At 35.6% G+C, this 10,428-nt stretch overlaps 1 pseudogene; it reads right to left on the bottom strand.

Moving 5' to 3' along the window:
- Window positions 1-1,421: 1,421 nt before the first annotated feature.
- LOC149793741 (fibrinogen-like protein A pseudogene) lies at window positions 1,422-1,931 on the bottom strand (annotated as a pseudogene).
- Window positions 1,932-10,428: the final 8,497 nt, after the last annotated feature.

The raw sequence follows: 10,428 nt of genomic DNA, 5'->3' as shown, positions 1-10,428 counted from the left end.
AATGGGAAAGTTTGCAAGAGCCAACCCAGTGATATTAAAGTTCATGAAACTTCAGGAATTTCGGAGATTTAAATACGGAATCTGCGCAAGGTATATTAAAATATTTGTCTTGTGTGAAACTTATAACTTTAAACTTCTTGATTAACTGAGAAAGACGATCAATGTTGTATACTGGACTGCATTTTAGTATTCTTTGTATATTTTCCGGTACATAACATTATTTCTGGATTTTATACTTTTCAGATTTTGTGTACCTTTTTATTTTATTTGTCTTCTTTCATAATTTTAAAGCAATGAATTTATTTTCGGAAAAATGATGAAAATGGATTTTGTTCTATCTTGTGTATTCTTCATGGATTTTCCTAGTTAGCAATGCACTCGAGTATGCCAAAGAGTCATTTGGGTCTGATTTTACCTAATATAGTAACTTTCTGTGACGTCACAATTTAAGGTCACGGACTCTGAATGAATCAAGGACATCAACCCAAAGGTTTGACTGGCAGGGGAAAGAATTGTCTCCTAAGTCCTTTTAATTGTCCTTTAAAAACTCTTACGAGTCTAAAAACAGCAACCATTCCCCAAGAAAAGAACGTAAGCTGCTCATGTTTCTTTGTACGAAACTATGTTTGAAAACCACAATTATGCAGCACTACATACGGATGGATATTATATTTTATCATTCCTTAAAATAACTGGGATGTTAAGCAAAGTGCTTGTTGAAATCGGGATATTTATATATTATTCTGATTCAGATCGTGGATTCACGATTGCACATGTTCATGAATGTGTAAATACATTAATAGAACAGGGAATTTCGTTGCCAATTGACATAGATATATAAATATGCAAAACATTTCTATAACATTTGATCAATCCGTTAGGTCGGTATGGGAGTGGAGGGAACTAGGATGTTATTTGCAATCGTATATGTAGCGCATATTATATTTTTTCAATTAACATCAAAATTTTGAAAGTACAAATTGCGAATAATGATAAGAAAAAACAAACAAAATGAAAATGTAGAATCATACTTTCAATAAAATATACTTATTAAGTTTAAACTATCTCCATTCAGACAAACAAAGGAATTACAACTGCATCCGTTTCAAATGCAATAGGGACAGCAAATTTAAATGGTTCTACAAATTAATTATACCTGCGTCCCTTTATGAAGAAGGAATATTCATATGACTAAAGCGGGGTGCTCCGAAAGTTTCAAATAACCTCAATCTATATGGACATACTTCAAGCTACTTTACCCTATTTGTTACAAATATTTTTTATTCCCGCGATATCTTAATACTTTTGTATCACTCTTACTGTGAAATTTTTCTCCTTATTTTCATGTCTGCATATATCATGGATGTATGATGTCCGGCATATGCATACCAATGTATTCCTTCTGCATGATTGGTGGGTCCTTAGATTCCATTTAAGTTTGAATGATGGCAATTATTGTACCACCAACCGCCTTTGTAGCTACTGGCACAATCTGTTGAATTGGTTTTGTCGTTGTCCCAATCTTTGGTGCTAAATTTCATATCAGAATGATAAGAGAAAGAGTCGCCTGCTGTTCCACTGTAGCCTTTTACGATGAGCAGATATCCACTACTTTCGTCTCCAACCGAGAAAGTATCATACATGGCAAAGCTGGTATTTGTATTTGAAACAGCCAAGTTTATATGCAGCTGGTAATCGGCCTGAGCCGTGAGGTCATGTATATTGTCATTTCCGAGCCACATGTTTCCATTTGGATCACCAAAACCCTCTTTATAATCAATCCACTCACGAAAGAAATCAACATCTCCGCTGATTCTTCTCTGAATGACAGTCCATCTTCCACCGGCTGTACGCATGTCACATCGAACGTAGATACCATTATGATGTCCTTTGGGATAAATAATGTAGCCTCCAGTCTTTGTAAAACCCATTTGGTAAATGTCCTGGCAGTCAATTGGTTTTCCAAAACAGACATTTTGGCATGTAGATGAAGTGACGTTTCCACAATTAATTTGAGGATGTCCTCTTGTAAGCAATTTAGAGAACGTCAGGAAAGCGAAGAATAAGCGAACCATTGTCATGGTAAAGAACACTGAACAAAACATTCTCAGTTAAGGATTTTTCTAGCGTATAGCTGGATGTGGAAATGTTTAAGAGGTCTGTCCATATTTATTAGATACATAAGTGGGAATACACAAAAAGGGGGTGTTGCTTGAATAATAATTATCCAGTTCGAGGCATTGATTTCATTGGGTAAGAATGATATGACGGATGTAAACAATCCACTATAAATTCATCCGAATAGACTTTGTCAGGATAAAATATAATTATTTTTCTAGACGAGAAAGTATTTTTTCTCCAATGAGGCGAATTGCAGCCCAACTAACACAGTGAGTTGTAAAAATTAACCTCACTACAAATATAGTGATACTAAAATAGGAAATTAAGTTCTGGTATACAAAAATAACATAACTAAGCACTGCAGCTAAAACCTAGTACACCATAACTAATAATTTCATACTTTCGTAGAAACGAAACCTACAGAGCTATCTGTGCTATCTCTTGGTCTTCCTAAAATACTTTGGATGACATTTTGTTTGCTATATAATATTAAGTTCCGTACTAAATTACTCGTATTTAAATACATTAGATTTGGAGTGAAATATGAAACTTGGAGAGAGTCTGTGAACTTCACAAGCGGCAGCTTTTTAGTGTTATAAGATAAATAATGGAGAAAAAAATATTAACAAGGTTTTGAAATACAACCTGTCGCCTCATTCTTTTCTGCCTTATTTGGACATTTAGTATCATCAACTTTGGGCTAATAATACAATCAAAACGAAACGTGAATAGTGAAAAGCTCCTTCTGCTGCTGGTGAACACTCTTATAGTTTTAATTCGTATACATCATTTTTGACATGCATTGTGATTGAGATATTGCAATCGTTGAAAACCAAAGAAAAATAATGGTCACTTTGCTCTCCATTCGCTGGAAGTGAAAATAAGTTATCAATGACAAAGATACCGGCTGCTAATATTTCTATTATATACCTACTGCTGCAGATCCTATCTATTGCAATGTCCATGAAAAGGGATATTTGGAAATGTGGAGCATAAACATACACCTACATAACAATGGTTCAACAATCACAAATGTAACAGTAAGAAAAGTAAGAATGCATAGTAGAAATACTTTTCATGACGACATTGGAAAAATATCAAATATATATCGCATACGGGTGAAAGAAATATGGTGTGAAAAGTACTAATTAGTGAATGATATTTCCATTGAAGCTCTTCTCTGGGATGCTGAAATGCTATATGGTGCAAGTTGAGATATTACGCCTGAATTCGTTTGAGAAAATCCCTGTGGAGAATCTGTTTTCACGATCGGAATAAAATGGGCATTGTGAAACATAATATTTGCCTTCTGTTTCACACTCACACGCACACAATGCTCGATATATACGCCACTCTAAAGCCAGTAATAGATGCGTTGGTTACTCAATGGGTACGTGTAATGCAACCGTAGTGGGATGTTTTATGTGATTTGATTAAGGTTGGATTCCATTTCTGCATTAAATTGTCTTTATGACAGTTTCAGATGGTAAATAATACATTTACAGTAATAGGTAAAATAGGACAACTTTGTCATCACCTACAGCATATACGTACCTATTATAACCCAAACCATATGGGAAGTGTATGCTATTAAAATTTGTAACACATTTTGACTTACCTGGTTCATCGAGTTATTTTCAGTGTTCATAGCATTGCCATGTATATCAATTACCATCCAGCATAATCCAGTATTAATTTACAGTAATAGGTAAAATACAGACGTACTTGGTCAGTATTCTCCTTGTGGCAGCAGGGAGTATGCATGTTTTCTAGGAAGATTCCATATCTAGTAAAACTCTTACCATTTACGTTTTCAATTGCTTATGAATATTGTAGCCAAATATCAGCGGCATCTAATAATACGAATGCGATCTATTAATAACAGCTCAAATATGCCTAATGTATTGTACACAATAATCCATGTTTGTGGACACTTTGCGTGTAATGGGTATTCTTCCTTTACTTTTTTCCAAATAAGTGTACGAGAGAAGTTTAGTCCCATGTATGTATAACCAAATATGATATGGACTTTTCTTCCGTGTAATACTACTTTTCCATATTCCTCAACACTACACGATTTCAGAATGTTTGATCTAAATTAACACGGATTCTAGAACGTCACAATCATATTATGTTACTTTGTCCGTTTAAGGAAATCTTTTACAATATCTTAAGTGTTCACTTCTTGTCTTGCTGAGGGCAATGGATTGCATACCTTCCCTTAAAAGCCTTTCTTTTTATTGCAGGAATGTTGATTTGTTAGACATCAAAATCTATGGCTTATTCTGAAATTTAAGGAGGAACAAAAAAGAAAAGATTCCAAGGAGAAGCTACAAATAAAGAATGAACACATTTTTTAAATGCACGATATAGTGACGATTTGATGCCGTCCACAGTTTGAACAACATGTATTAAGTTACGATTGTGTGATAGAACTAGCCTTCAAGCACCTTTATGCCAAGACAAACCTAGATCAAAATTAATTTGTATCAAAGTGTATTACTGAATGGAAAATTCCTGTATTATCCCAAGAGTACGTTGTGCTGAATATAGTGAAAGAAACAATTAACCTTATTGCTTTCAATTCAGGCTGCTTTTACAATTGGTTGCGAGGCCAATTATTACTTATAAATTAGCAATAACGAGTCACTTATGCTTTTCGCAGTTTTTATGTGCAGTGGTAAGTTATACATTTCCTTTTTTATAAGTTAACTTGTTGTGCATCCTCTGAGTTTGAAGATGACTAAGATATCAGTAACTGGTTAGAAGTCTGTGAATACGTGAGATCAGGTCAATGTGTGCTATTTACAGACTGTGTCACACTTGGAAGCATGTGCAGGTTGGGATAGATTGATCAATGCAGGACGTGCTGCAGTTCTGAGATTTACGTTGCTCGCGCTTCTTTCATGCCACTTCGATTGTCATCTGTTCAAAGTCCTTAGCACCAATAAGGATGAAACTGCGGCAGGGGAGGGATCCTGTGCGAGATCATCCCAAGGCTATTGGTCAGAGATGAAGTGCTTCAAGGATGTCTTGACGGCATCTATGAAGCGTTTCTTTTGTCAACCCTGAGATCACATTTCCTCCTTCAGCTCAAGGTAGAAATGCTTCTTAAGTAGTCGCTCTTCTGACATCCTAACATACTGGCGATGGGTCCTGCCAGTCTTTACTGTGATGTCATCAGCAGAATGTGAATACTTGGAATGTTTGCTCTTGTGAGAAGCTCAGTGTCTGAAACCATGTTCTGACATCTTATCCTAATTAGTTTCCTCAGCAGACAATGTGAAAATGATTAAGCTTCTTAACATAGCGTTTTAGCAAACATATAACAGGATTGGCAACACAGCGGCTTTGTAGACCTTCAACTTATTTGTAGAATTCTCTCCCACACGTTTGCTCGTAGTCTCGAAAAGCACACACTTGCTTTAGCAATTCTGGTGTTGGTTTTATCATTGATTAGGACTGTAACATAAAACCACCACCTTCCCTTATCAGTTTACGTCTGCATCACTCACAGCACAAACCAAACAATATAATAATTGCAACAATTACAAGCTGACAACAAACGATCCAAAGACTCAGATCAGGCATTCAGGTAACAGTCGTCGGCAAATAGTTGACCACGAACAGTAATTTTATGTCTTAGTCTTCGCTTGCACTCTCCATAGATTCAAGATCTTGCCATCAGTGTGGTATCGGATACAACCCCAGTGTCATGGTCACGGGAGGCGTAAGTAAGCATAGCAGAGAACATCATACTCAGGAGGATTGGGGCCAACACACAACCTTGCTTGACTCCATTGGTGACATGGAATGATTCAGATGACTATTCCTCGTCTATGACATGAGCGTGCATGCCATGATGGAATTACCGAACTATCACGATGAATTTTTCTGGGCAACCGAAATTAGTCATAGGATCCCATAGCTGACTGCATAAAAGACTTTCTACATATTTCATTGGTTACATCAGATTAGCTATTGCTTGTACAGCAAGAATAATATAGTTTTATATATAGCTCACTCTGATATGGAATACATTGCTGACACGAACAGTATCTATGTGGTTGTTTGACAATTAAGCAACGGTAGGTGATTAGCGATAAATAAAAGTCCCCAATACAAAGTTACTGTTCAAATTGTAAAGGAAATGAGATCATTACATGATTTTTAAGTCGATTTAGCTTACAGAGCTGTAGCAACTGATTTGACTGATACGAAGTGAGTGGTTTTTGTATATGTGACACGTCAACAGTACTATCACAGTAAATGATCACTAACTTGAAGCCACTGGTTTTGTTATTACATTTTGATTAATGATCAATGCCTCTCCGACTTCAGGGCATACAGTCAGACTTTGCATGAGCAGAGGTGTGCGCCACATTACTTCTGAATAATACTAACATTCTAGGATGTGTGGTAAATATAATGGTTTATTTATTTGATTAATTCGCATCTCCAATATTGTCTTATGGCTGTGATATTTGGTGGTTTAGAAAACAGATAGTATATGACGGGTACATAGAAAATAATGCATGTAGATACTAGATTTTATACATCCTGCCAACAATATGCTTGAAAATGGATAGTTTGGCCCCCATACTCTTTAATTAAATATATATGTGCGTATCATTAAGCATTGGTTCAGAGTGCTAAACACAAATAATTAAATTGTTAAAAAATATAACAATTAATGCTTACAGATTTTAAAAGAAAGAATTGTAATAACTGGGTTTCCAGTGTGAGAACTATTTTATTGACTTCACGGTCTTGGAGATCTGGTAATATCCTAATGCAGTCTATATATCTTGCCTTTTATTGTTTTGTAACCAGAGACTAAAATACATATTTATTTTAATTTATTTGGATCCTTATTACTGGCAGAAACCAAGTATGTACCAATTACTTCAATTACACAAAAATGAAGATTTAAGAACTCTAAAACACCTAGGTAAATATGCTGATAATGCATTCCAACTTAGATTATCTTTTCTCGCTGTAGAGTTCTATTTCTGTCTGTCTGTCCATCTCCGAGAATTTATGCGCACATTTGTATAGCCATTATTGATTGATATATTCAGGCATTTATGCAACAGTGCATTGTGTATGAATCATGTATTATATTGGCTATGTGCTCTTTTGCACACGCCAAATAAAAAATTATGTTTCGCTCTGTTATTCAGATTTTATCATCTGCATATGCAGAAATTGTGAACTTTTGGGAACCTCGTTGGTTTAAACTACCTCGCTCATAGAAAAATATCACAAGTGCATGGAACGTGCCTTTTAATTTTTTGTTGATGGTGTGAGTGTCGAAATAATAGTAAACACTAAGGCCACTTCGGTCGTGTTCGTGTGTCGTTTTAAGGAATATAACGTTGATCTACATCTATTTCATGGAGAGTTCTCGTTACAGGTCCTGTTGTCATGGAAAATTTACGTAAGGTAATCAAATAAGTTACATGTTGAAAGATGTTTTATTATCAAACGTAGGACAAAATGACAATGATGTTGCTGAAATAAATAGTTTCGTCACTGTAGGCATAACTGTAGTATATGAATTTACATAGGATTTAATTACAGTTGATTCTGGAGGAAACTAGTGTGCAAATGATTATTTTATTTCTGCTATCTAGATTATACAACTTATTTGGAAGCAATTGTTTGAGTGGTATAAATTTTGTAAATCTAAAGGAACTACGATGATCACCGTGCTAGAAATAAACATGGAGCAACTTAATTATTAGAATCATAAATGATACCATGAAAACACAGACCGGTTATTTTTTCTATTTGCTTAATTCTACTACACATTACCCAAATGAGTCAATTTATATATTTTAAAAATAGCCCAATCCAGCCACATCCTACCCAGCAAAGCCGCACAAATAATAGTTGACTACCTTCCTGACTACTGTATCATAAACAAAGCAAAGTCACCACAATTTAATATACCTTACAACAGAACCACATTCCGTATTTCTTTGGTTAAAATAAAGAAACAAATCAGATCGTCCTTTACCTTACTACATGATTACTTCAATTTCAACTGCAATAACAAACACCCCCAAAAAGACCATGCCCTTGAATTTACTACTTCATTACTGCACTTACTGCAAGTTTAGAGTGAACGATTTAAAAGACATCAAGAGATGAATGGAACAAGTGGACAATAAATTACTAATAATCATTATTTAATAGAATGACAAGAGAAGCCTCCAAAATTCCATGGTTGTAGAAAGAGATCCACCAGAGCAGAACAATTTCTGAAGCTGTTGATGTGTCTAGATAGAAATTCAGAACTGTATCTACTACTTTACAAGTCATTGGATAGACAAGACAATCATCAGAAGATTCGTTTTACCTTCGATGATATATAACCCTTGGAATCGAAGATTAACAAAGAGATATGTTCCTGTGGAAGAAACAATATTTAAAAAAAGATTCCAAAATATCGGAAAATTCTGACCCTTTTAATCTCAACTTGAACAAAAGAATCAAGTTATGGAAAAAGATGAATGATTTCAGCATATACATTACTGTCTTGGAACAATCAATATCGTAGCAAACAACACAATTCCCAGGCAGCAGAAGGTGAGACTTTGAAAAAATAGAACAGTTAAAGAAATAGAAGTGAATTAATTCATGCTAAGATATGTGAAATTGACATGCAAACTGTCCATTCGTTTTAGACTGGATTGATAAAATCCAAACGATTTAAGATGCTAGATTCAAAGAATAGCACGAAACATAAACTATGCAGTCAAAGCCGTGTGCAATTGATCAGAGTGTTGTGTCTTGATATCAGCGTGGTGCATGATAGTATTGACGAAATAAACAACAGTAGAACGATACACTACAGTGGGATGTATTATAGAAAGGTAGACACATGTAGCTCTACAATGATACCAAATAATCTGGAATATCTAGAAAATGGAGATTAAAAACTTATTTTTTGTACCCGACTTTTTTAAACCCAAAATTCGCCTGTGTTGTCAAAAACATTTAAATGATTTGTAAGGAAGGTTTATAGTAGATAAAGGTTCACTCAAGACACAAGTGGTTAACAGACGTATGCATTAAGTGCTAGCTTTAATGCAATCAAAGGCGACAGAAAGGATAAAGAGATATTCAAAATATAATAAAAGACGGAAAAAATATTACATTGTAAGTAAAAATGGGTGAATTTGAAAAAATTACACTGGTGAAATCATTACTGACTTGAAAAGGCCCTAATCTGTAGTATTTTGGTGTGCCGAACACGAATATAACCGTGAAAAATTTGTATTGGCTCTCGTTTTGAAGATATTCATATACCTCATTTTCTATGTTTCACTGTGTAAATTTCTCCAGTAGGACTGCAGCAACATCCGGAATAATGATGTAACATTGCATAATACCATCATGCTCACATCATCCACAGTTGATTGCATCATTTTCTGATGCAATGCAATACTAATGCCATGCGGCTGCTGAAGTAAGTTGACGTCAGCAGTGTACTATACATGTGTAGGCCTATTATACTAATGCCAGGCGGCTGCTGAAGCTGACGTAAGCAGTGTACTATATAAAGCCCAATCAGATAGGTTCAACATTTAAAATATTTTAGACGTTGTGCGAGACAGTTCAAGCTACTGTTACATAAAACTTATTATTTTATCCATTTACGTACAATAAAGAACAGTAATGCCTCGAAAGTGTGTTAATACCGCGGACAATTTTTGCTATATTTGTGGGGAAGTGACATTTGCCAACCAGAAGAAAAGTATCAATTCTCAAGTGAAGAAGGCATATCATCTTTACTTCGGATGCAAGGTTGGTGACCAAGACAAGCCTTGGGCTCCGCATATATGCTGTGCTACATGTACAACACAGCTTTCACAGTGGTTGAATTGCAAAAGGTCATCAATGCCGTTTGCAGTCCCAATGGTGTGGAGAGAGCCAAGCAACCACCTAAATGACTGTTACTTCTGCTTGGTTCCTCCTCTTTCCGGCGGAATAACGAAGCGAAAGAAGTCGAGAATAGTCTACCCAAACATTCCGTCTGCATTGAGACCAGTTCCACATGGTGAGGGACTTCCTATTCCAGAACCTCCAGCAGAATATTCTCTTGATTCATCTGACGAAGACAAAGGTGAGTCGACCTGTTCTTCTCCTGGTCTATCAGCATGCAGTGATCCAGATTTTCACTGTGGTGCATCATCAACCCCACACAGAATAACACAGGAAGAACTAAATGACCTGATTCGTGATTTGGACTTATCAAAGAACAAGGCAGAATTGCTAGGATCAAGACTCCAACAATGG

Source organism: Sinohyriopsis cumingii, chromosome 8 (genome assembly GCF_028554795.1).
Source record: "Sinohyriopsis cumingii isolate HCF-2022 chromosome 8, ASM2855479v2, whole genome shotgun sequence".
Classification (NCBI taxonomy): domain Eukaryota; kingdom Metazoa; phylum Mollusca; class Bivalvia; order Unionida; family Unionidae; genus Sinohyriopsis; species Sinohyriopsis cumingii.
The sequence above is the reverse complement of the archived record's forward strand: the minus strand, read 5'-3'. Positions and strand labels throughout refer to the sequence as shown.